Below are 25,095 nucleotides of genomic sequence, written 5' to 3'. Positions count from 1 at the left end.
TCATCCTTAAATCCATATTAAAAAGGGTAAGAATTTACATTTGAATTATATTAAAGATATATGATTTAAACGAAATTTAGAAAATAGTAGCATGATTTTTTTTATGATTTATATAAAAAATCTACTATTTAAATGAACTCTATCTATTTAATTTTATTATTCTTTTCATAAGTTGGTCAAAAGTCTTTTTAATTTATTTTTAGTATTCTTTTCACAGGTTGATTAAAGGTATGTGAAAGTTGTTGCATTAGTATTCATTTCAATAATTACTAAAATAAATTGTTTCAAATAAATTGTTTCAAAGATCTTCATTAGTATTCGTTTCAAAGATTAATTAGTAAAATAAATAAATAATTTTTTTCAATTAAACATGATTATACTAATTGCTTGAAAGTTGTTGCATTAGTTGGTCAAAGGTCTTCATAAGTTGTTACATTATATTAATTACTACACATGAATAAATTAATTAAAATATTGATAATTGACCATAATATATATATTCATTTTATATTAAATAATTAAAAATGATTACATTGATAATTTATATTAAAATAATTAAAAATGATTATATAAATTACTAGAATTTATTAAGTCTAAGTAATATATTTCTATTTATTAGTTAACTAAACTATATTTTTATTGTTCAATCTTCCAAAAATAAAAATATCACACTTTTGCTCGGTAACTTAGGTAACTTCAATATGAAGAAGCATGTAAACATTAAAAATAAATGAAGACAATGTAAATACTCATAAAAAATTAAAAAAATTAATAACACCAAAAAATGTCAAACAGTCTGTGTAATATATCCATTGTATAAGTAACACACCAAAATTAATAACATAAAAAAAAAAAAATACAACTGAAATAGAACATAGGAAAATACAAAAAAAAAAAAAAAGTAACAAATCAACCTCAAACTAATTTAATATTCCGTATTAATTTGGGCTGTATAACAAAACAATAAAAATAAGTTAGAAAAAATCTACAAATACTTATAATGTAGGAAGAGAATTAGTTCGAATAGAGAAGTACCTATGTTACTTTTATAAAATACGATATGGATGGAGTCCATGGGTTGCCGAATCAAAATACAATGAGGCACCTTACCACCGACCAAACAACCAAAAGTTAGAAACTTAATAATATGAAAATAACATAAAGAAACATCAGAAAGTAGAGAAGGAGAAACCAAAGTTAAACAACTCACCAGATTGAAAAAATAAATCTTAGACAGTGGAGGTTCTCAGCAAATAGAGAAGGACTAATATTGTTATATAGGAAAAGTGAAGGGAGAGGGGTGGGTCGTTGAATATTAATAACAGTCCCAACAAGTATTAAAATAAAAGTGTGACCAGCCTCAAAATTAAGTTTACATCATGAATAAACTAAAATTCAATTAATAAATTGGTTGAGTTATTAATGAAGTGGTTGAATGTGTAGTGGAAATACGCAAGTGAAATAAAATTAGCAAACAATTAGAACATCATTGATCAAATCAACAAACAATCAAAACAATCATTACTAAAGTTGGTGGACAGTTTAATAAATGAGGTAACTAATAATGCATAATATTGAAAACGTACAAAATGCGCGAGTATGATTGAGTATGATCGAGTATGATCAGCCATGATCGAGTATGAACAATTAAGTATGTTCAAGCTTGATCAAGTATGATCGAGTATGTTCAAGCATGATTGAGTGTGAAGCATGATCGAGTATGAATGATCGAGTATGATCGAGTATGGCTGAGCATGATTAAGTATGAACGATCAAGTATGATCGAGTATGTTAAAGCATGATCGAGTATGTTCAAGCATGACTAAGTATGAACAATCAAGTATGATCGAATATGATCGAGTATGTTCAAGCATGATGAAGTATGAACGATCGAGTATGATCGAGCATGTTCAAGCATGATGGAGTAGGAACGATCGAGTATGATCAAGTATGATCGAGTATTTTCAAGCATGATGGAGTATGAACGACTAATTCTCTACGAGATTTCATCTTCTACAATTCTAATAGCTAGAAAATCAAACCAAGGCATGAAATTAAAATTTAAGGAGAAAGACTCATCATTGGTCGATCTAGGGTTTAGAAATGAACCTAAGTGGATAACGTTCTTCCCCACCAAGCTGCAATTTCTTCAACGAGTCCCTACCATGCATTCAACGATTGACGATCGAAGCAACATCGAGGACCAAAAACAAAATGTACAACGCGTTATGGATGAACGGATGATAGTCAAAGCGGCAAGAACATGGTTGAAGAGAAGATTGAAGTGGCAAGGGGGAAAAAAGAAAACACCAGATTCGTGAGAAAGCAACAGATATGTGAAGAAAACAACAGATCTATGAAGGAAAATGAAACGATGACATACGATACACATGAGAGAGAGACATGGTTAAGGAATGGCTTGAGGAGAAGATTAAAGCGGCTAAGGTTTTAGAGTTTGGTTGAGAGAATGGTTGAGAGAAACGGTGACATACGATATACGAAAGAAAAATGGCAATGAGATACGAAACACGTTCCGAGAATGGGCCCACAAACAATTAAAATCGGTGAGATGAGATAATGAGTCTCCAAACACTGAGATGATATACTAACCTATGGTATACCATCACATGTTGGGCCTTCAAACAATACCATAGATTGATGAGAAATTCTAAAGAATCTTAATGGAAAACAGTCAAATTCTTCTGCAAACTTTAATTTCAGAAAGGAAAAAGTAAGTTTACATGTTGTACAACTATTATTTGTTCTTTTCTTGCAATTCAAACTCCAATATTTAAAACTTTAACTATAATATGAAGCAGACCAGGAAAATAACCATATTAAATGAAACTTCGACACCAGAATTATTTTAATTTTTTTCTCTACAGTCTAAAAGCTTCAACAGATTAACTAATTGCAAGATCATTTAAAGCAAAATCTCCGAGGAACGAATCTCATTCCCATGAGTGTCCCCAAACAAAACCTTGATTAAAGATCTTGATTTTTGGTCCACTGAAATAGGAGTACAAAGAGCTTCGTTAAGAGCTACAGAGCCAACCTTCAACAATATTGAGAATTGCCCCAAATTAACTTCTCGTTATGATAGCTTTTTCGTCATGGGCAGCAAGCGATCATCGTTGTTTTGGGTAGCAGCTGAGCGTCACGATCACAGCAGCAAGTCATGGCGCCGCAGCGGCAGTCAATCTTCATGGTGGCAAGTCATGGCGACGGCGATAGTAGTCAATCTTCATGCACAGTATTAGAAAGGTGGTAGTTCATGCACATTTTCTTGAAGATTTGGGGAGAAGGTACCTAAACAAAATTAGTTTTGGAAAGGAAGAGGTCCCAAAACGACGTCGTTTAACTAAAATGAAAATGATGTCATTTTGATCAAAAGCCCAAAACAGCATCGTTTTAAGGCTTATCCTTGATGGTAAAGGCCATCAATGAATGCCTTTTTCTTGATGAGCATTTCCTGTCAAGAAAAACCTAAAAGAAAGACGTCATTTTAATTCATTGTTGATGGTCAACGTTAGTCAATGAAAGGTGCCCGTCAAGAAAGCCCACATCCGCGCGACAAAAATTCAAATCGTGCGCGATATATATTTGTTTTCATGAGTAAATCTATTTTTGGTCCCCACCCATCAAGTAATGCTTCTTTCTTGATGGTCATTACTCGCCAAGAAAGAAGCATTACTTTAACGAAACTTACGTATTTTTGTGACAAGAAAAATATTTTTCTTGACGTGCATGCACGTGAAGTTAAATATAAAAATTTATTGTTTCAAGAAATGTATTTTTCTTTATGGTCTTTTTCCATGACCATCAAAAAAACAAAAATTGTGTGCATCAAGAAATGCAAAATTTATCGTAGTGATAGAGAGCATAGAGCCCCAATTGAACAAATCTGTACAAAAGGCATTGACAAAGACGAACATTCACAAGAAGAAAAGGAAGAGATAATGGCTCAACCTGAGTAAGAGCATACATTGAGAGACCTTGATACCCATAACGTTGGCCAGTACTACTTCTACATCACTTAGCCTAAGACTGCAGGTCATTTTGAGCTAAAGTATGGCTTAATTCACTTATTACCTATTTTCTATGGTTTGGTAGGAAAGGACCCACATAAGCATTTAAAAGAGTTTCATATTGGTTGCGACGGTATGAGACCACAAGGCGCCATGGAGGAACCAATGAATTTGAGGGCCTTTTCATTTTTCCTCGAGGACGACACCAATGATTGACTTTACTACCTTCCTGTTGGTTTAGTAACCACTTGAAAGAATATGAAGAAGCAGTTCTTGGGGAAAAAAAATTCTTGCACCATGTGCTGCAAGGAAAAGGAAAGACATATACAAGATCATGCAAATAGATTGGAAGAAGTTGCATGATTATTGGGAGTGCTTTAAACGCCTCTATGGCAGTTTCCCACATCATTAGATATCTTATGCGCTCCTAATATAGTACTTCTATGAAGGGCTCGCTCAGTAAGACCCCTTTGGAGGAAAAAGCACTCATCTCTACCATGGCAGCAAATGCCCAGTAGTTTGAGGCACGAGCCTCCTATCCTCATAGATTTTCACAAGAGGCAAATGAACTTAGAGCTTAATTAGCTAAACTAATAAATCTGGTGAAACAGGCATTCTCTATGACAACGCAGTAGCACCAAGAGCCTATATAGCATAGGTCAGTTATGCCGGCAACCAGCAGGGTGGATGAATGTACAATTATAACTATTGGGGCAATCAAGAAAACCAGAGACATAGCAGTTTAGGTATGCCTCTTGATGATGTGGTGAAGAGCCGGACAGACATAAATATACAGCTCAAGCAGAATCAGGAGACAACTTTCTCCCACATGCAGAGTATGGCGAATCAACTTTCCCAACTGATCAGCACAGTCAGCAGGCTAGACACGAAGTATGGGAAACTTCCTTCCCAACCAATGTCTGATGTTTGTAAGGTCAGTGTCATCCCCACTATTTACTACAGTGATGGATATGGATGGTGACATGACGACCAATGATGGATATGGATGGATATGGAGGCAGCTAGGATTTACATTTGATTTTGCTTTCATAATTCAGGTTTCTTTTCCATTTTTATTTATTTTTGGCTTAACTCTTTCAATTTTTCTTGATCTTTAGGTTTTTGTGCCTTGAGAAATGAAGAGACATATTCTTAGTTGAGCCAAATATTACTATCATCTTGTGTTCCAAATTCCAAGGAACATTTATGTTTCCCTTTCTTTTTGTCCCTTGTCTCTACTTCGTAATCACATTAGAGGCAGTCTTTAATTTTAAGTTGGGAGTGGAGATGTCCATGTTTTGGTTGAAGTCCTTGAGCATCTAAGCTTGGACTACTTTATTTGTGTGCTTAATTACATGTTTGCTCATGTTGCATGGTTTATGACTAGTTGATGACGCACTCCTTTGTGATTTTAATCGGTATGAAATATTCTTTGAATTGAATAATCATGATTTTAGCCGTTTTTAAAAAAAGTTCTTACTTCTCATGCACGCTTAAGTTTTTTGCCATGTCTACATTAGGTCTTGCATGCTTAGAATTATATTACTTAGTTTTTTTTTAAAAAAAAAACTCCAATAGACCCCGTTGATTTAAGAGTGTCTTGCATGATAAATCTAATATCGAGGAAGAAAAATATGATTTATATGTCAGCTTAACAAATAAACTGATATAGTTTTGCAATGAAAAGAAAATATCATGGATTTTTTTTTTAAAAAAATTATAATGTTTATGCATGACTAAAAGGGGAAAAAGCTACCTTGTTGTGATTAGTTAGGATACTCACGAGAAAAAAGTGAGTATAGTTCCTTACAATAATGTATGAAAGCATATTATGCCTCTAGGTAAAAGAAATGCAAGTTTAGGACCCTAGAGTTTATTTTGAGGCACATCAGTTGACATATTACTGCATTCACATTTTTTTTGGGTTGCTGAGCTAGAAAAACAAATTGAAAGCTACTTAAAACCATTATGGGTTGCTGGGACTTAATTCGAGGGGCTATGAACTCACTCTTGCATGAATAAGTTTATAATTAGTTTTAAATTGTGCTTCATTGACTGATTATGAATTGATTTCATTGTTGTGTACAAGTTAAATTTGAGGAGACATTTGAAACTTCAATAACGAACCATGCAATCTCTGTGAGCATCCCTCTTGTGTGACTATGTGTTTTATTCTACCTTGCTCGAGGACGATCAAGAATTAAGTTTAGGTGATGTTAGTGCCCAAAATGTGCTATCATAATCCACTTAACTTGAGATTGTTCTTATATTTTATATATTTATTTGATTGATTTGTAGGTTTCGAGCACCTATAGGGTAGAATGTGGTGTTAGGGATAAAATGGAGTTAAAAATGGCCAAAACGAAGCCTAATTGTATCAATTAGAGAAGGCCAAAATTACTATTTACTACTATATGTGGCGCAATGGTGACTAGCCATGTGCCACAACCAACACTGCAACATAGAATGCAACGATTTTGTTCGAACTGCACAACGCCACGAAACTGTCCTATAGTGTTGCGATGTTCCAGAGGTGATCTACGCATCAAAGACACGCAGCGCCACGTGCTACCATGCCACCAATTTGACAATTATAAATATTTCTTTTAGCGCCTAGTGTTTTGATATATGATCCCAACCAATTCTCAGTGCATTTTCTCTCTATTTTTTTTTTGCCTTTTGATCTTGATGTATGAAATTTCAGCCTCCTTGATCAGCATGTCAATGAGGAGCTAAGCTACTAATTCTAGCTTAGGTGAAGAGTTCGCTTTCCTCGATATTGTAACTTGCGAGATTTAAATCAATTACTTGATTCCATGATTTGGTCTTTAGTTTCTTTTTCTATCATGCATGTTTATGATTATATCATTACTAGAAGTTGTATGATCATTAGCTAGGTATCGAATGGCAATAGGCGATATATAATTATGACCGATATAAAGTGGCAAAAGGTTAGCTTAGCTTGTTATATTGTTCTAATCAACCTAGGAAGAACCATAATAAATATTAATTTAGGTTGTTCCTAGTTTATATCCACCTTAGCATAATCTTTAATTGTAATGCAGTTAGTTTTAATTAATTATGATGCTTTTCATCTAATTGAATTGGCTAATTTGATTAATTGGACTTTCACCTAATTTTTTTTAGGCAAGTTGGCTAAACATAAACAACATAGGAATTAATCCGATAATCTATGATCAAGTTATAATTCGGGAAACAACTCAAAAGCGTAAGCTAGATCATTTAATTATTGAATTCAAACTTTGTTTATTTTTCTTGCCATTTAATTATTAGGTGACAAATTTTGTCTGACCAATATGGTCTATCACTGATAGTCATCGAGAGTTAGGTCGATATTTTATTATATCTGCAAAGTCTTTTGTATTATGTTATATGTAACGGCCCAACTTTTCGAAATCTCTAATATGGGTCGTTACTTCATAATTACATATTTACATTCAAAACTTTTGACCTTTGAAGTAAAATTCTTTAAAATAAGAATGACACTTCAAATAATTTTATCAAATCAATAATTAAACAAATGAATAAACCTTTTGTTCGGGGTCCCTTAAAAACATTTACGAAAAATAACGAACAAAAGAATAAATTTTTTTGTCCAACATTAAGTTCCCGATTAAAATTTAAAATAAGTTGAAAACATAAACTGAGCGAAAGTGATTTTCTTGTCCCATATGGCACGGTCACGGGTCCTTCCTATCACTTGTCGGTCTGTTCCTGTCTGTACCTAAAAAACATAGCTCCAAGACCAATCGCTTAGGCGAGATTGTTCATACTAATTCCAAAAGTCCGTACACACATATACCCTATCTTAAAACAACAAACCGAACCTATGTCCTTAATCTCAAAACATTAATTCCTCTTATTTTCTCAAAAACAAAAAAATATTTCTCAGATATTTTCATTTTCTCTTACCCTTATCTTTTCCAAGATTAATAAATCTAAGATTTTTTTTTTCACTTTCCTAGTGAAATATATCTGTATCAAAACATGTGACTATTCCTAACCCCTTCACAATCTACAATCCAATTCTTAAATTCAAGCTTTAGCAAGCTATCCTTCACAAGTTGATATCATTTTTAACTCCAAATACCTTTTCTTCTTCCTAGGTCATTTAATTAAACTTGAGCTTTCTCACTATGACAAAACGTAGTTCAAACACAAGTACCTTAAGAATAATTCAATCCAACAACTTGTTTTCCCTAATTTAAAATCAACTATATTTCAACCATCTTGGCCTTCCTTGACCAATTCATCTTACCTAGGTCTTGTAAATAATTCCTCATAATATTGCTTTATGCTCCAACTAGTAAGTCTTCTTCCTTTTAGACATGTAACATGACAACTAAAACACCACACCTTACTTACTCTACCAACTTCGACACCATGAAAATGATCATGACCTAATTATCTTTTCAAATTTTCTCTTAAGCATTTTAATTCTAATATCTAGTAATCTTTAATAGAACTAAAGTCTCTTCTTCACCTGTTTCTTATCTTATAAAGCATCTTTAATATCATACCTAAGAACGTATGCTTTTATGATAAAGTTTCTTGTAGAACCACCAATTTTATTCTCTCAATGTAAAACGAATACTATTTCTCAATGAATTTTCAACTCACCTACCTTATTCTATGGCTTAAACAAATACAAAATTTTATTTCTTTCCATATTACCAAAACAAAATAATCATCACACTAACTTCTTTTAGATTGCTAAACTAGCAATAACAATTAATGAGTACATAAAGCTTAAACATGAAGGTTTTTAAACACATTTTTCATAAAACCCTCATTGATAGAACATACATGTTGAGGATGAAGGATCCGTAAATGGGACATAAGGGACATACATTCTGGAGTAACATCGAAAATCCGTCTATAAAACCTAAAACTTAGCTCTAATACCAACTGTAACGACCTAACTTTTTGAGTTCTCTAACATGAGTTGTTACTTCATAATTACACATTTACATTTAAAACTTTTGACCTTTGAAGTAAAATTCTTTAAAAAAGGAATGACACTTCAAATCATTTTATCAAATCAATAAATAAAGAAATGAATAAAACTTTTGTTCAGGATATCCTAAAAACATTTATGAAAAATAATAAACAAAACATTAAAATTCCTATCTAACATCGAGTTCCCGATTAAAATTTTTAAATAACTTGCAAACATAAACTAAGCAGAAGAGATTTTCTTGTCCCATATGGCACAGTCACGGGTCCCTCCTATCACTCGCATGTCTATTGTTGCATTTACATGAAAAACATAAAATAAGAAAGGATGAGTACAAGAACACTAAATAAGTAACCCACTAATGGGCTATTTAGGTAACATATTAATCTTCCTATCTAAGTGATAGTGTACATCCTATAGCATATCAGTCGTGGTAAACCCGAAAGGATAAAAAATAAGTCGTGAATGTGATCCCAAAGGAAACACATATCAGTCGTAGGTGTGTTCCAAAGGAGCACATATCAGTCATAGGTGTATATTCGAAGGTACATATATCAGTTGTAGGTGTGTCCCAAGGGAGCACATGTCAGTCATAGGCGTATACCTGATGGTACACTATCAATTATAGGTCTATCCCGAGGGAGCACATGTCAATCATAGGTGTATACCCGAAGGTACACAAAATAGTCATAAATATGAACCTGAAGGTGCATATACAGTCATAGGTGTAAACCCAAAGGAACACATAATCCGTTGTAAGGAGTATACTACCCAAAGAAGAAGGTTAAAAGTGACGATATATACTTAGCATGCATCAGTCCATATATATATATACTTCTTCATAATCATAGAAGCTTAATTCATGAAAAATTACTAAAATGCTCTCAATCATTATATCATAAAATTTCTGTCAAAACAATCCATAACATTAAATTAAACAGTCTTATCATCATTATAAGGTCGAAGCGAGTGGTTCGAATACGAACCAGTAGTAAGACACTTATCTCGGATTGAAATTCCAAAATTAATCCAAGAAATAAATCTCCAACCGAAATTTGAATTAGCGTTCCTAACACCACGACCTTCAATTTCATCCCAAACCTATAAATTTTATATCAACTAATTTAATTTCATTTTATAATTCTCCAATAACTTACCAAACGCTTTGTTTGCTCTAAATTTATTCCAAACTTAACTCAAATATTCAGATCTATACTTAAACCATAATTTAGGAATTAAAATCCAATTTCCAACATTTATAACTAATCCAAAAAGTTCATAGTCTTAATACTCACCAAATATGCGTCATAATGCTCCGAAACTTGTTGAACAGTACATTAACGATATTAAAAAACTTGAGTTGATGCTCCAAACTGAGGGGATCGAATCCCAAGCAGAAGCATGTGATTGCTTTGCAGATTTGTTTTTGATTTGACATAAAAAAAAATACATTATATGGATAAAAACTCAAGATTTGCATGCATTTAAAAGAAAAAAAAAGGGAAGAGTTAAACCTTACCTTTGTAAATTCCTAAATTCTACACGATTCCCTTTGTGTCTTTCCCGGAACGTCTCTTCAATGATCAAGCGACACCACCATAAATGAAACCTTGTTATTAGGATCCCAAGAATTGGATGTGGGTCTCCAAGACTTTGGAAAGGAAGAAGAAGTAGTCGAGAAACGAAGAGAGATTTTGAGAGAAGTAGTAGGAGACTAGAATTTAGAATTCCCAATTCAACTGTGTCACAAACATGGGCCATGAAGACCTATTTATAGAGAGGAAGGGTGTCCCCCTTCTACTGGTCTTTCCTATTCTCACTTTAGTTCTAATTTAATTAAATAATTTTTATTTAATTAATTATTTCAATAACTAAATAACCATATATATTAAATTCAATTTAATATATATAATAAATAAATAAACATTACATGCCTATTTATCTCTACTTCTTAAAAATTAATTAATTAATTAACCATTAATTAATCAATTAAACGACTATATTAAATCATATTTAATATATAATTAATCAACGTATAATTATCACATATTTATACGTAATACACTCTTTAGTATTTGAATCTTATTCAGATATTTTCTCTCTTTAAGTATAGATCACATCTATAATTAACCATATTATATTAATCTCATTAATATGCAATTGATTTGAACAATTCAAATCATTCCTCTTATATATCCTTTAGTGAGCTAACAAGGGGACCTTATGGACCTACAAATGAGAAGTTCAAATTATACAATATTAATTAATTAAACTCTTTAATTAAATTAATCAATTTTCATTAACTACCGGTCACTCCATTGAAGACTGATAGTTGCACTCTTCGCACTGTAGATTTATTTCTGTGTCCACAACTATAACCAATCAATAATGAGTTAACCCTTCACAAATTGCTCATAACTATAGTTAGGTCAAAATACCGTTTTACCCTTGTAGTTAAATCTAATTTATCTACTTTCTCTAAGGTCAAGAAAGGAGTTAATTCTATCTTGTGTAATTGTGTTCCCAACTCCCTACTCGGACGAGTCCCTAAAATGGTAGGCTTGTTGAGCTGGCTAACAAGGCCACTCTCAGCTATACAAATCAAAGGATTGCCCTCATAGAAGAGAGTTCATAACTCAATCAGGATTAAGGTCAAGTCATTTATGGTCATCCTAGTGAAATATAAGTCTCTTCTAGCAATGGTACTATATAAAAAAACTATTCATTTTGCGGTCTGGTCTTATACAAACTCTTTGCATAGCTTCGCTCGCATATCTCCACATGAACAATTAGGATCAGATCATTTGTAGCACTTTACAATAATTGTAATATCTACAAAGCAGGTTGTATTTGTAGTGTCACCATGATAAGTTACCTAGCCTTATCCATCTACTACAGACCATTTATATTATCACTTAAACGTGATCCACCTGTATGTCTCCACATACATGTTTGAGTTTCATAAAATAACCTTGGATCTTAGTTTATTGGATTGATTTAATATAGTATAAACATTAATAAAATATCTCTTATTTTATTAGATATATAATTTATCTTTACAAGCTACAAGATACACTCAATTTAACATATTAACTGCAACACAAACCTTATGGGTAAATCAAGTTTGGTCCAAAATTCAATGCCTACTAAAGAATCAATTAAGAAATTCAAAGAAAACTCATCAACAACTCACCAAATAAAAAATTCGGCGAGCGGCAGTGACCAATAGATGCATAACAACGAATGGTTAAAAAATGTGAAATTAATAGGAATTTTTCTTTCTAATTGACCACTCTTTGGAATGAAGTGAATGATTATATTTATAGACGAAAAATAATCCCAATCCTAAATTATTCGGAATTCTATAACTCGAAGTAGTAGATTATTAAAGTAGTAGATAGATTAGATTTCCTTTTTTAATATGATATTTTCTCTAATTATGAAAATCATAGTTTATTTAATTAGAAAATCCATAATCTAATTAATTTATGAATCTGTATTCTAATTGAATTAGAAATTTCACAATCTAACAAAATTAGAAATTACAAATATAATTAATTTAAATTAAATCCAAATTTCTAATATCAACTTAATTTAAATTAATTATTTTCTCTAATTTGTATCCAAACTCCAAAATTTACGAGGATAAAATTTAAAACCACAATTTTTCCTTTTTCTTCTTAATTAAATTTCAAATTTCTTTTAATTTTCAAAATCCTAATTCTTTTCCTTTTCTTTATTTTCAAGTCGTTATCCAAAATTTCCCTCTAATATATTTTATATCTTCCACCATTTAATAAAATTGAATTATCTTTTTATAATCCAATTTTGACCGTAAATGTAACTCCAATTAATTTAAAATAACTAAATTTGAATTAATTTAATTAATTAAATTTCAAATTTCTTTTTATTTCCAAAATTCTAATTCTTTTCCTTTTCTTTATTTACAAGTCTTTATCCAAAATTTCCCTCCAATATATTTTATCTTCCACCATTTAATAAAATTAATAAAATTGAATTATCTTTTTATAATCCGATTTTGACAGTAAATGTAACTCCAATTAATTCAAAATAATTAAATTGGAAACAATTTGCTCAATTAATAAAATTTCAAGTTCCACATTCATTTATTCAACTTTCCTAAGATAAATTTAAAAAATCCCAAATAATAAAATATGCATGATTAAATATCCCATTCTTTTCCTTCTTCTTTTCAAACTTGCCACTCTAAATTAAAGAAGGCCTCCAGATAAATTAATCCAATTTCTTCTTAAATTGATTTAAAATTCTAAATCATTACAAATATCATTTGAATTAAATAGCTTACCTCTTAAATTCAATTTTGGCCTCAATTTAACAAAATAATGTCCAAACAATTTAAGATAATTTAAAGAAAAGTTACATAAAAATTCGAGGTGTTACACTGTATATGCTAATACTTTGGACCTGATTGCTATATTTACAACTTCTGTTTTTTTTTGTGTTATGAGTTAATATTTTCTTTGTATATATATAATTGTTACTGAGATTCCTAAAACAAACAGGTGTTTTTAAAAACAACTTTCTTAATTTTCAAAATTGGCATGGATTTTAAAAACATTTCTAAAATTTAGAGTGCGCTTCTAACGAAGATACCTCAGCGAGATCCTAAACATTGTTTGGGAAAGTCAAGAGAGCTTTAAGTGTGTCCGAAGATTTGTCATCCGATCCAGATACGTGCCTACGCACGCTGACCTCGACGACAGTGGCTCCATACCCTGAATGTCAAGATCCGCGCAGCGGGTGATACCTCTGTTACAAGAATCTTGACAATGGAAGAGACTTTTTTCAAGTTTTCTTCCATACAGGGGAGGTGAACCAGAGTTAGGAAGCCCAGCAAAACAAATAAACAATATTTAGACAAATTGAAATGGCTACCAAACTGTATTTAAACTAACAATGATTTCAAGAATACTTATCTCCATGCATCCCATTCAATAAAAAGAAAAAATATTAAAAAAAATTACAAGAAAAAAATTCGTCACATGAAAATCTGTGATTAAACACTTATGTAAACTAAACAAAAGTGTATATTATCGAAATGCAACTAAAGATTTTTCTTGTTTCAATACAATTTTTTATGTTTAAAGGTTGCCCAATTATTGGAGGAAAGTAGAAAGGTAAATGAATCAATGTCTTGGAAAGTCATAAGCACTAATGAATAAACCTCTATAAAAGCATCACAGAACAACAACCACAAGCACTCTCAGCCAGAAATGAAGCATCTCACAATTGCTGTCTGGACAGAGGACTTTAGTAATGAATTTCCTATGTTTTATAGAAAACATTTTGGTAGAGATACATATATTGTCATAACATTTTACAGACACATATATTGTCATAACATTTTGGTACAGATACATATATTGTCATTTCACCATCTGAGCTGCCCTTGTTTTCTATTCCCATGTGAAACATGCCAATTAAGATATATATATATATATATATATATATATTTTGGAATCATTAATATTTGAATAATGATGGTGAAAATAGCTCCATACAATTATTGAGATATTTATCTTCTGTGAATTATTAGATTTCTCTTCATATTTGTTAACAATAATCATCACAAGTTTTTTTCTAAAATTAGGTTTGTTTTCCCTTAAATTTCATACAGTAATTTTCACATTTACGGAAGAAATAGTTATTTTTAAAACATTAGAAAAAAATGAAGTTAATAACAAAACAAATGAAACTTATAGGAGGAAGTAGTATTAACCAGCTACTTAATTTTCAAATAATCAGGAACCAAAACCAAATGGTTACTACATATGACCTTTATTTTTTGTTTCAAATTTTTAATTTTAGAACTAAGTTAATAATAACCTCTTTTATACCTAATAATATTCTTTATTTACTATTCAGAAGTACTTTAAAAGACTAGGTCTAGTTTTGAAAACTAACCAAAGTACATAATTTTAAAAACTTGTATTTTTTTTCTTTATTTATTTGACTTAGAAGTCCAAGTGTTAAGGGAAAGATGAAAACTATGGTAAATAAATTGTAAGAAGATACTTACAAGAGAAAAAAAAAGAAAAGAACCAACCAGTTATCAACCAGATAGTAACTTTGTAGCTACTTCACCCAATATCATCTTTCCAATCCTCCTGGAATGCATCTTACATAAAGCCTATGTGTAAGGATTCTATATATCTTCATAAAATTAAAGATAAAAGAAAATGTCATTTCAAATAGTTGCATCTGATTCCAAGCCACCAAATAATGCCACTTTAAGCCATGATGTGATTTTTGATAGCTACACATATATATATATATATATATATATGATTTCAAATACTGATGAAGTATCTTTGTATCATATTGTGTTAATTTATCATCTAACTATATACTTAGTCATTAGAGTGTGATATTTCCCATTTATGATTAGTTTCTATCTTTTTTGATGTTTTGACCAAGATATCTAAATTTTTAACATTATTCAATTATACCATTTATGATTAACTTCGATGAGGTTCCTACTCGATTTGCAAACTTTCAACATTAAATGATAACTTCTATTACTTATAAATATATTCAACATTAAATGATAAATGTCTATCTCGTGTTGTTCTAGGACAACACAAAAATTGAGGAAGAAAAGAAGAATGAAGAGAAAGAGCTCGAAAAGTTAAGAGAAGAAGTGATAAGAATGTTTGGAGTTGCTACTGAAAATTTTTCAGAAAAGCTAAGTTTGATTGATTCAATTCAACATTTAGGTTTGTTTTACCATTTTGAAAAAGAAATTAACAAAGTCTTAAATATGCAAAACACTTTTAACCTTGACGACGATGAAGATATTTACTATACTGCCCTCAAGTTTCGATTGCTTGATTTCATGTGATTAGTGAACTAGATCTCTAGTCAATTTCTGTGGAATTATAGTAGTGTATAATTTGTAATAGGTTTCAAGAATAGTGATCATTTAGTTGAAACTTTTTTTATTGATGGAGACTAGTGTTCATGGGTTTCCTCCAAACCATGTACTTTTTGCAAGCTTTTTAAGTTTTTTTCCTTTTTTTTTTTTCATTAGGAATTTTTTAAATTATATTTCTATTTTCTTTTTCTAAAAATTTTCGATAATTTAGCACCATTTTTTCTAAGGAAATATTGAGTTATTTTAAACAGAGATATTCAACAAATTTACAAGAGAGGGGGAAGAATTCAGAGAATCAATTGTGAATGGAAAAAGTGAAATATTGAGTTTGTATGAAGCATCACATTGGAGAATGAATGGAGAGAGTATATTGGATAAAGGTTTGGCCTTTACAACTACTAAACTTGAAGCAATAACCATGGATTCTACCTCTCCTTTTATTGAAGAAGCTAAACATGCTTTGAAGTGGCCAATCCTAAAAGCTTTGCCAAGGCTTATCACCATACACAATATCTCTATATATGAAAAGGATCCATTGAAGAACAATGTTTTGCTCAAGTTTTCAAAGTTGGATTACAATGCTATGCAAAAAATTTACCAGAAAGAACTATTTGAAGTTTCAAGGTGAACCCCCCTTTTTTTTATGCATTCTAGTTCCTAAGAAAAATTTTATAATTTTAATTTGTTCATCATGTTGTTAGTAGGCTTAAATCCTCTCTATTAAACTCCATTAGTTGAAGAATTGTCACGTATGGAGAAATCAATTATTCGAAGAGGCCGACCTAATATAGTCGTTATTATTATTATTTTTAGAAAAGTTAATTTAATTTCGACCTGGGGATTATTAGGAGATGCAATTTTGAGTTTTAATTGTGTTTTGCATAAATAATGTATAGATGGTGGAAGCATCTGAATTTAATGGAAGAACTATCTTTTGCACGAGATAGGGCTGTGGAGAGCTTCATTTGGGCATTGGGAGTTTATTATGAACCAAAATACTCTGTTGCTAGAATATTATTAGCCAAAATTATTGCTCTTGCGACGGTTCTTGATGATATGTATGATATATATGCTACATTGGATGAACTTCAACTATTCACTTAAACAATTGAAAGGTTTTAATCCTCAACTAACTCCTTCATTGATTTATTAGTTTTTTAACATGTGTCATGAGGATCAAACCTCGAATCAAGAAGTGGGTAGTATAAACTTTATGTCAATCGAACTAAGATCATTTTGACTATATTTTGTTATAGTTGGCTAATTTGTATAATACTAGTAAATATGTTAGATGAATACAGTTCATCATTTTATTAATTATGGATTAATAAGTGTGTTAATATAAATATGTTGCGTTTGTGTCTGTTTGAATTGATTACAGAGATTTGTTTCAAAAAAGTCATTTTTATTTAAATTTTTTTAATAAAAACTATTTAAAATGAATTTTGAAATTGTTTGATTCAAAATCTATTTTAAGTGGTTGGTAAATACTTCAACATTTTCTAAAATGGCTTAATTTATTAAAATCAAACATTTCAAAAATTAAACAAAACATGCGCTTAAGTTGAGTTTAATTAAATCATAACGTATTACTTATAATTTAGTTTTAAATTGATGTAATGTAATGGTAATACTCATTTCTTTCACCATTGGTGATGAAGTTATTAATTAGTAACTATTTAAGAGGTATTAAGTTTAAATTCTAGTAATGTTGTTTTTTAACTCATTATTACATGTTATCACTGCATATACACTTATAATACTCTACTCTTTTATTATAAATTAATAACTTTCTTTTTGATTGTATATATTCAGGTGGGATATGTATTGTACTGAGAAGCTTCCAAAGTACATGAAAATATTTTATGGAGTTATATTAGAAGTTTATGAGGAGATTGAAAAATATATCAAAAAGGACAACATTCCATATGCTATTCAATATGCAAAAGAAGGGGTGAGAAGTTTTAATTTACTCATTAATGGTATGTAGTTTTTAATTTCAACTTTTCATAAAAAAAAAAAAAAAAAATATCTCTTTTGTTATATGATATGATATTAAAGTTACTTTTACTCATCAACTATCGGTGATTTAAGATTGTATTAGAGTAGCAATTTTATTTTCTCTTCAATTGATACCATGTCATCTAACTCTTTTTTTTCTAATATTAATGTTGAATTTTGTGTACAGATGAAAAGGCAATGTAGAGCTTATTTTGCAGAAGCCAAATGGTTCCATGAAGGGTATTTGCCAACAATGGAAGAGTACATGAAAGTAGCCATTGTGTCTACTTGTTATTATCTTTTTGTTCCAATTTCATTTATTGGAATGGGAGTTGCTGCTTCACAAGAGGCTTTTGAATGGGTTGAGAGTGATCCAGTGCTTCTTAAAGCAAGTGGAATAATTGGCAGGCTCATGAATGACCTAACTTCCCATAAGGTACACAAGTCATTTAAAGGAAAATGTATTTAGCTTCATGATTAAAAGTAAAATCAAATCATACCCAAATGCAACCAATAAAACAATCAAAATCCAACCAACAAAGTGCTAAAGCCTAACATTGGTATAATATCATTCCAAACTTAAAAGCAACCCACGATATTGTTTAAACACAAGAATTCTCATAACTTTTACAAGCCTTTGAAGGCCGTATCGTTTCACTAATGAAGTTTAAGTATTTTGTACATGATACTGAAGTTTCTATTGAAGATGACTCATTTTGGACTTCTCTAATTTTAATCCATGAAGCACTAATTCAATTGTTCATGATCTGACTTGTCATGGTCGACTGACCAATTTCTTAAGTTGCATGGGTTGAAAATCACCATCCATGGATGGCTGTGTTATTGTGTCTTGTGATATGTCAACTCTTTAGTTCAAACTTTGTATTTCTATTTATTTTCATTAAAATGGAATAAAATAAAATAAAATATATGAGCTTTTGAGGGAAAATGGAAATTCAACTAACTAATAGAGTTTATTTAACTTTCCGACTAATTAGTAATTATGTTTGTTTTGATTGTTTGTTCCTGAAAATTATGTTTGTTTCACATCATTTCTTAGTAAGTTTGGTTGTGTCTTGTGACCTGTCAATTCGTTAGTTTTGGCTTTTGTTTCAATTTTTATAAAATAAAATATATAAACCTTTATGAGGAAAATGGAAAGTCATATAACTAATGGAGGGTATTTAACTTTTATGTTAATTAAGCATTGTTTGATCAATCATTCTTTTTTGTTTTGAATTTTTGTTTTTAAAAATTATGTTTGTTTCCCTATAGCAACTATTTAAAAGACTTTGTATTTAGTTTCAAATATTAAAAATAACGGTAGGGTACCCATAAATCATAAATGACAATAAATAAATCTGGAAGCGATTCTTAATAGTAAGTTTTAAACATCAACACTAAAAGCTAAGAAAAACATGAAAATAAGTTTAAATCTCATGAGTGGAAGCATAAAACTGGTCCCAGTGGCTTGATCACGAATTTCGCTTGTCATTTGTCGGTGCGTCCCCACTCTTACCTGAAACATGAACATGAGGAAATGGTGAGTATAAAATACTCAGCAAGTAACCCCACTACTCGAGTCAGGCTAGGCATCTATGACCTCTAGATACCTACCTCTAGTGGAACATATAAACTGCTCTAGTCCTTATGGGACACATACATACATGAAAAACTTATTTCTATCCTACTGTAGTTAAGTATGTCATCTACCTCTAGTAAGTCCCGTAGGACCCACAACCTATGGTAAATCCATAAGGAAACACAATCTCTTACATACGCATGGTTATGCATACACCTCTATCATATACACATAACCCACTTAATGTGTACCTCTTTCGTACACATGATTACGTATACACCTCTTTCGTATACACATAACCCACTTAATGTGTACCTCTTTTGTTCAATGGTTACGTATACACCTCTTTCATATACACATAACCCATTGAATGTGTACCTCTTTCGTACACCTGGTTAAGTATACACATCTTTCGTATACACATAACCCATTGAGAATGTACCTCTTTCGTACACCCCAGATCCTCTCTATAAATGTAGGAATGCATTCCTCTTTCGTACACATGGTTGTGTATACACCTCTTTCGTATACACATAACCCACTGAGCATGCACCTCTTACGTACACCCCCAGTACCCTCTAGGTATGTATTACTTTCATACACACCAGCCCTAGTACATCTCTTTTATGTACTTTCACCCTTGGATGTGCATGAATTTCATGCAGTCACATAGTCTGGAAAGGAAAAATATTGCATCTAACTTCATATTACATATAACGTTCACATAATCATGAATTCTCTAAAATCTCCTGATCAAGGTCTTGATCATGTTAATTAACCTCAACATACGTAATTAATCTAGTATCAATGGATCCACTCGAGTACATCACTTTCATGCACCAACTCATGTAAACAATCAAACATTTGAAATTTCATAATACATCATATAGCTTACACACTTTCATAATAAATCACATAAATAAGCACATCAACAAAATTCTCCAACTTTTACCTAACTTTAAGACATTCCCATAGTAGTGTCGCTTAACTCATAATTTAGGGTCATGCTCAATCGTCCTTTTAATATATCTCATAATATTCTAAATCATGCTCATACATTAACATGCTTCAGACATATTATCACATGCTAATATATCTTTTCTAAACAGTCTATTAAATCTCAGAAAGTCAAAATTATCCTGGTAACAAGTCTTACAATCCCCAACATAAATCATAAATTTATCGGTACAAAGGCGGTTCCAGTAGTAAGATTACTTACCTCAACTTGATAAAAAACACAAAACAAAATCTTCTTAGAACTTCTTTAGCACACTTGGATCAACCTAAAGTTGTGGCTTAGTCCAAGACAAATTCCAATACTCAATTTAATTAGCCAATATGATCATGAATGAAATCCAAAATCAATAATTTAATTTTTTCACTATTACTCTCAATCCAAAAGAATAACCATCCAACAACTTACAAAACTTACCGATCTTCACCAATTTTTTTGCAAAACAAAATGGTATCTAGCTTGATGGTCAATGCCTCGAAACTTCTAAATCTTGAATCTAAGTTTCAAATCAAAGAGAGGTTACTAATTTAACCAAAAATCAAAGGGGTAAACTTTATCTCCCAAATTATAAGGAAAAATAAGTCTTACCCAAGGTTTTCCTCAAAATTCCGACAAAGATCGGGTCAATGGCGATTGATGACGCATCGACTTGTGGCTACCATAGATAGGCAGCGTGTGTTGCTATCAAACGACATAAATTGTTTAGGCTAGTAGTTGGTAGTGAGGGTCTTGCATGAGGAGGGTTTACGAGAGTGGGAGAGAAGGGGAATTTATAGTTTATAGATTTTATTCAGCAACGATTACGACCAAACCAGAGCTTCAAACAACGATCCAACTGTTTAAAATGAAATCTATATGTCTCGAACAGGCTGATTAAATTTGAGCACGATTCAACAGTTCAAACTCTAGAAATTGTCAATTTTGTGAAAGTTGTTGCTAAAAAACCAAATTGCTTTCTCTCCTAATTTTTGACCTATTTTCACTCGCATTTAATTTCGAAAAAAAAAATCTCAATTCTTTTATATTTTCCAAATTTAAAAAGATAAATAAAATATTTTATCACAATATCTCCAAAATCTGCAAAGATTCTATTAAATTTAGAAATCAATTAACTTTTCAAATTATCTTAATTTAGACTTCAAAAACCAAAATTAAAAGGCATAAGATCCATCAATTTCATACAAATTAAATCCTTCCAAATATTTAAATTAATTCAAAATTACATGAAACTAATTATCTCTTTTATTTATTTTTCTAAGTTGGCCCTAAAATCCAAAATCAATGGGAAACAAAATTCAATATTTTCAAGATAATCAATCTGAATATCTAATCAATTAAATTCAATTTAACGAATAATTTTTTTAATTATTTCAATTTAACCTCACTTTTCCAAATGAAAGAGAAATTTAAACTCAATTTTAGATAATTAATTTAAAATTTTCTGAAATTCGGGATGTTACATATACGATCGTCTAGTTCCTCAGTTGTCGTCAATACGATCGTTTAGCTCTACTCAACTATCGTCTACAAGATCATTTAGTGGTTCGTACTATCGTTTACTTAATTGAACTATCGTCTAGTTTTTTGGAGCTTCATCTACACGATTGAGCTGCCTTTAGGTAAATGATTGAAGAGTTTTGAAGCCTAAAAAATATAGCATTCCCTGAGCCTTGAAGTGTACTTGACCTTTAATTCTGAGTTGTTTGTGACTGTGAACAAGAAAATCATAGTTATCTGGCACAACAAGTGGTATCAAAGCTCAGAGAATAGTTCAAGACAGATCCAAGATTTGAATTCTTGCATACTTCGAATAAGATAAATCAATCTTGAAGTTCAAGAATGGCTACAACCAAGTATGAGATCGAGAAGTTTAATGGTAAGAGAAACTTTGAATTATGGAAAACGAAGATTAAGGCAGTCTCGGGAATGCAGGAGGCACTTCTGGCCATTACAGACTACCTTGAACACTGATGTAGAGAAAGAGAAAATCAAGGTAAATGCTTATGGAATCATTATCTTGAATGTCACAAATTGTGTTTTAAGGCAGATTGTTGACAAGCCAACAGCCTATGCCCTCTGGAACAAATTGAACTAGATTTATCTCAACAAAGACTTGCCTAATAAAGCTTCCTTGAAGGAAAGATTTTTTTACATACAAGATGGATGTTGCAAAGTCCCTCACTGATAATTTGAACGTGTTCAAGAGACTGTTATCAGAATTCAGATCGATGGGAAACAATATTAGGGAAGAAAATAAGGCTTTAATTTGACATAACTCTCTACCAGAATCGTTTAAATATGTCAAGATAGCCATGAAGTACTGTAGAGAAAGAATCACTATAGAAGAAATTATTTCAGCAATAAGAGTCAGAGAACTAGAGTTACAGATGAATAAGAAAGACCAGCAAGGAGGAGAAGGCTTGTTTTTAAAGGGGAAAACAAAGAACAATGAGAAGGGGAAGCAGAATGGTGGTGACATGTCCAAAATCAAGTGTCATTTCTGCCACAAACATGGACACGTGAAAAAGGACTTCTATGCCTTGAAGAGGAAGTTGAACCAACAGAACAAGGGAGGAAAACAGACTGAGGCTGCTGTAGGGGAAAATTCCCTTATGTATTTAGATACCTTAGCTGTAACTGAAGAGTGTGAAGAGTAGAATTCTATGGAGATTCAAGACTAGGTGATAGATTCTGGCTGTTTAGTCCATATGACACCATCTAAAGGATGGTTTTGTACCTACAAGAAGTGGGATGGAGGGCTGATCTACATGGGAAACAACAATACCTGTAGAGCTATTGGAGTAGGGTCTGTATCCTTGAAGATGCAAAATGGTTCGGTGAAATTGATTAGGAATGTGAGGCATGTTCCTACATTGAAGAGAAATCTCCTATCATTGGGGATGTTTGATTTTATTGGCTGTGAGTATAGAGGTGTTGAAGGCATCTTTGAAATATTTAAAGACTTAAAAGTAGTATTGGTGGCAATCAATGTTAATGGCTAGTATATCATTAAAGATGTGCAAATGGCACATTTGGCCTTGATGGAAACTGATGAAGAACCCACATAAGATGAGCTATGGCAGAAGAGTCTATCTCATATTAGTGTTAGAGGGTTGCAAGTTCTCTCAAAATAGAGGATTCTTCCAGAAGGTGTTGGAGACAGCTTGAAGTTTTGTGAACGATTGCATAGAAAAGGCTATCTCATATTAGTGTGAGAGGGTTGCAAGTTCTCTCAAAATAGAGGGTTCTTCCAAAAGGTTTTGGAGACAGCTTGAAGTTTTGTGAACGTTGCATACTTGACAAAGCAACAAGGTAAGGCTTCTCTAAAGGACAGCACACCTTCAAGAAGATACCTGAATATGTGCATTCTGACTTACGGGGGCTAGCTCACTCTCCTTCACTAAGTGGAGCAGGATACTTTCTTTTCTTTGTTGATGATTACTCAAGGAAGAGTTGGGTTTACTTTCTAAATGCCAAAGATGAAGTGTTCAGTAGATTCAAAGAATGGAAGACCTTGATTGAAAAGCAACCCTCTAAACATATTAGACATTTGAGAACTGACAATGGTTTAGAGTTTTATGGAGAGGAGTTTAACTTGTTTTGCAGGGAAAATGGTATTGTGAGGCATAGAACAGTGAGGTATATACCTCAACAAAATGGAGTTGCTGAAAGATTGGACAGAACAATGCTTGAAAGGGTTAGATGTCAGCTGTCCAATGCACTTTTGCCTGAGAAGTATTGAGCTGAAGATGTTTTCTGCACAATCTACACTCTAAATAGGTGCCCAGTCCATGGAGCTAAAAACTCCAAAAGAAGATGGCCAGGACAGCCTCCCAAGCTGGAACACTTGAAGGTGTTTGGATGTGTAGGCTATGTGCATCAAAGCCAAGGTAAGTTGAAACTTAGGGCTGTCAAATGCATGTTTCTAGGCTTTAAACTGGGAGTGAAGGGTTATAGACTATGACATCCTGTTGAGAAGAGATGTGTTAATAGTAGATATTTTGTGTTCAGAGAAAATGGAATTTTTATGATGTCCGAGCTACCATCAACATCTATGTCAAAAACTAGTAGCACAAAGTTTGAGTTGGAGCCTTAAAATAATAAAGGAGATTCTTCTTCTTCTCAGAATCTAGATGTTGAAGGTGATGACACTGCTAAGACTAGTGACCTTGTGTCATGAGAACAACTAGAGACACATGGAAATTTACAGAATTATTTCTTAGCAAGAGATGGAACTAGAAGAACCATTGTACCTCCTACAAAATATCAAGAATTTGACTTTGCTAGTGTTGCTTTAAGTGCTCCCATTTCATTAAGCGACAATGAACCAACTAGTTTTGGGGAAGCAACTAACAGCCTTGATGCTAGACAGTGCATTTAGGCAATGAATGATGAAATGAGGTCCCTCAACCAAAATGATACCTGGTAACTAGTACCATTGCCTAAAGGGTGCAAACCTATTTCATCTAAGTAGATTTACAAATTTAAAGAAGAAATTACAGGGTTCAAAAGTCTAGATTCAAGGCATAGTTGCTAAAGGGTTCACACAAAAAGAAGGTATTAATTACACTGAGG

The 25,095-nt window shown here is 31.8% G+C and overlaps 1 pseudogene; it reads left to right on the top strand.

Annotated features, from left to right (window-relative positions):
- The first annotated feature begins 4,776 nt into the window (after positions 1-4,776).
- LOC120070058 ((-)-germacrene D synthase-like) lies at positions 4,777-23,177 on the top strand (annotated as a pseudogene).
- The last annotated feature ends 1,918 nt before the right edge of the window (positions 23,178-25,095 follow it).

This window comes from Benincasa hispida, unplaced genomic scaffold, assembly GCF_027475165.1.
Source record: "Benincasa hispida cultivar pf3 unplaced genomic scaffold, pf3_genome.v1.1 HicScf19, whole genome shotgun sequence".
In the NCBI taxonomy this organism is placed as follows: domain Eukaryota; kingdom Viridiplantae; phylum Streptophyta; class Magnoliopsida; order Cucurbitales; family Cucurbitaceae; genus Benincasa; species Benincasa hispida.
Note: the sequence above shows the minus strand (reverse complement) of the source record. Positions and strands in the feature narration are given on the sequence as shown.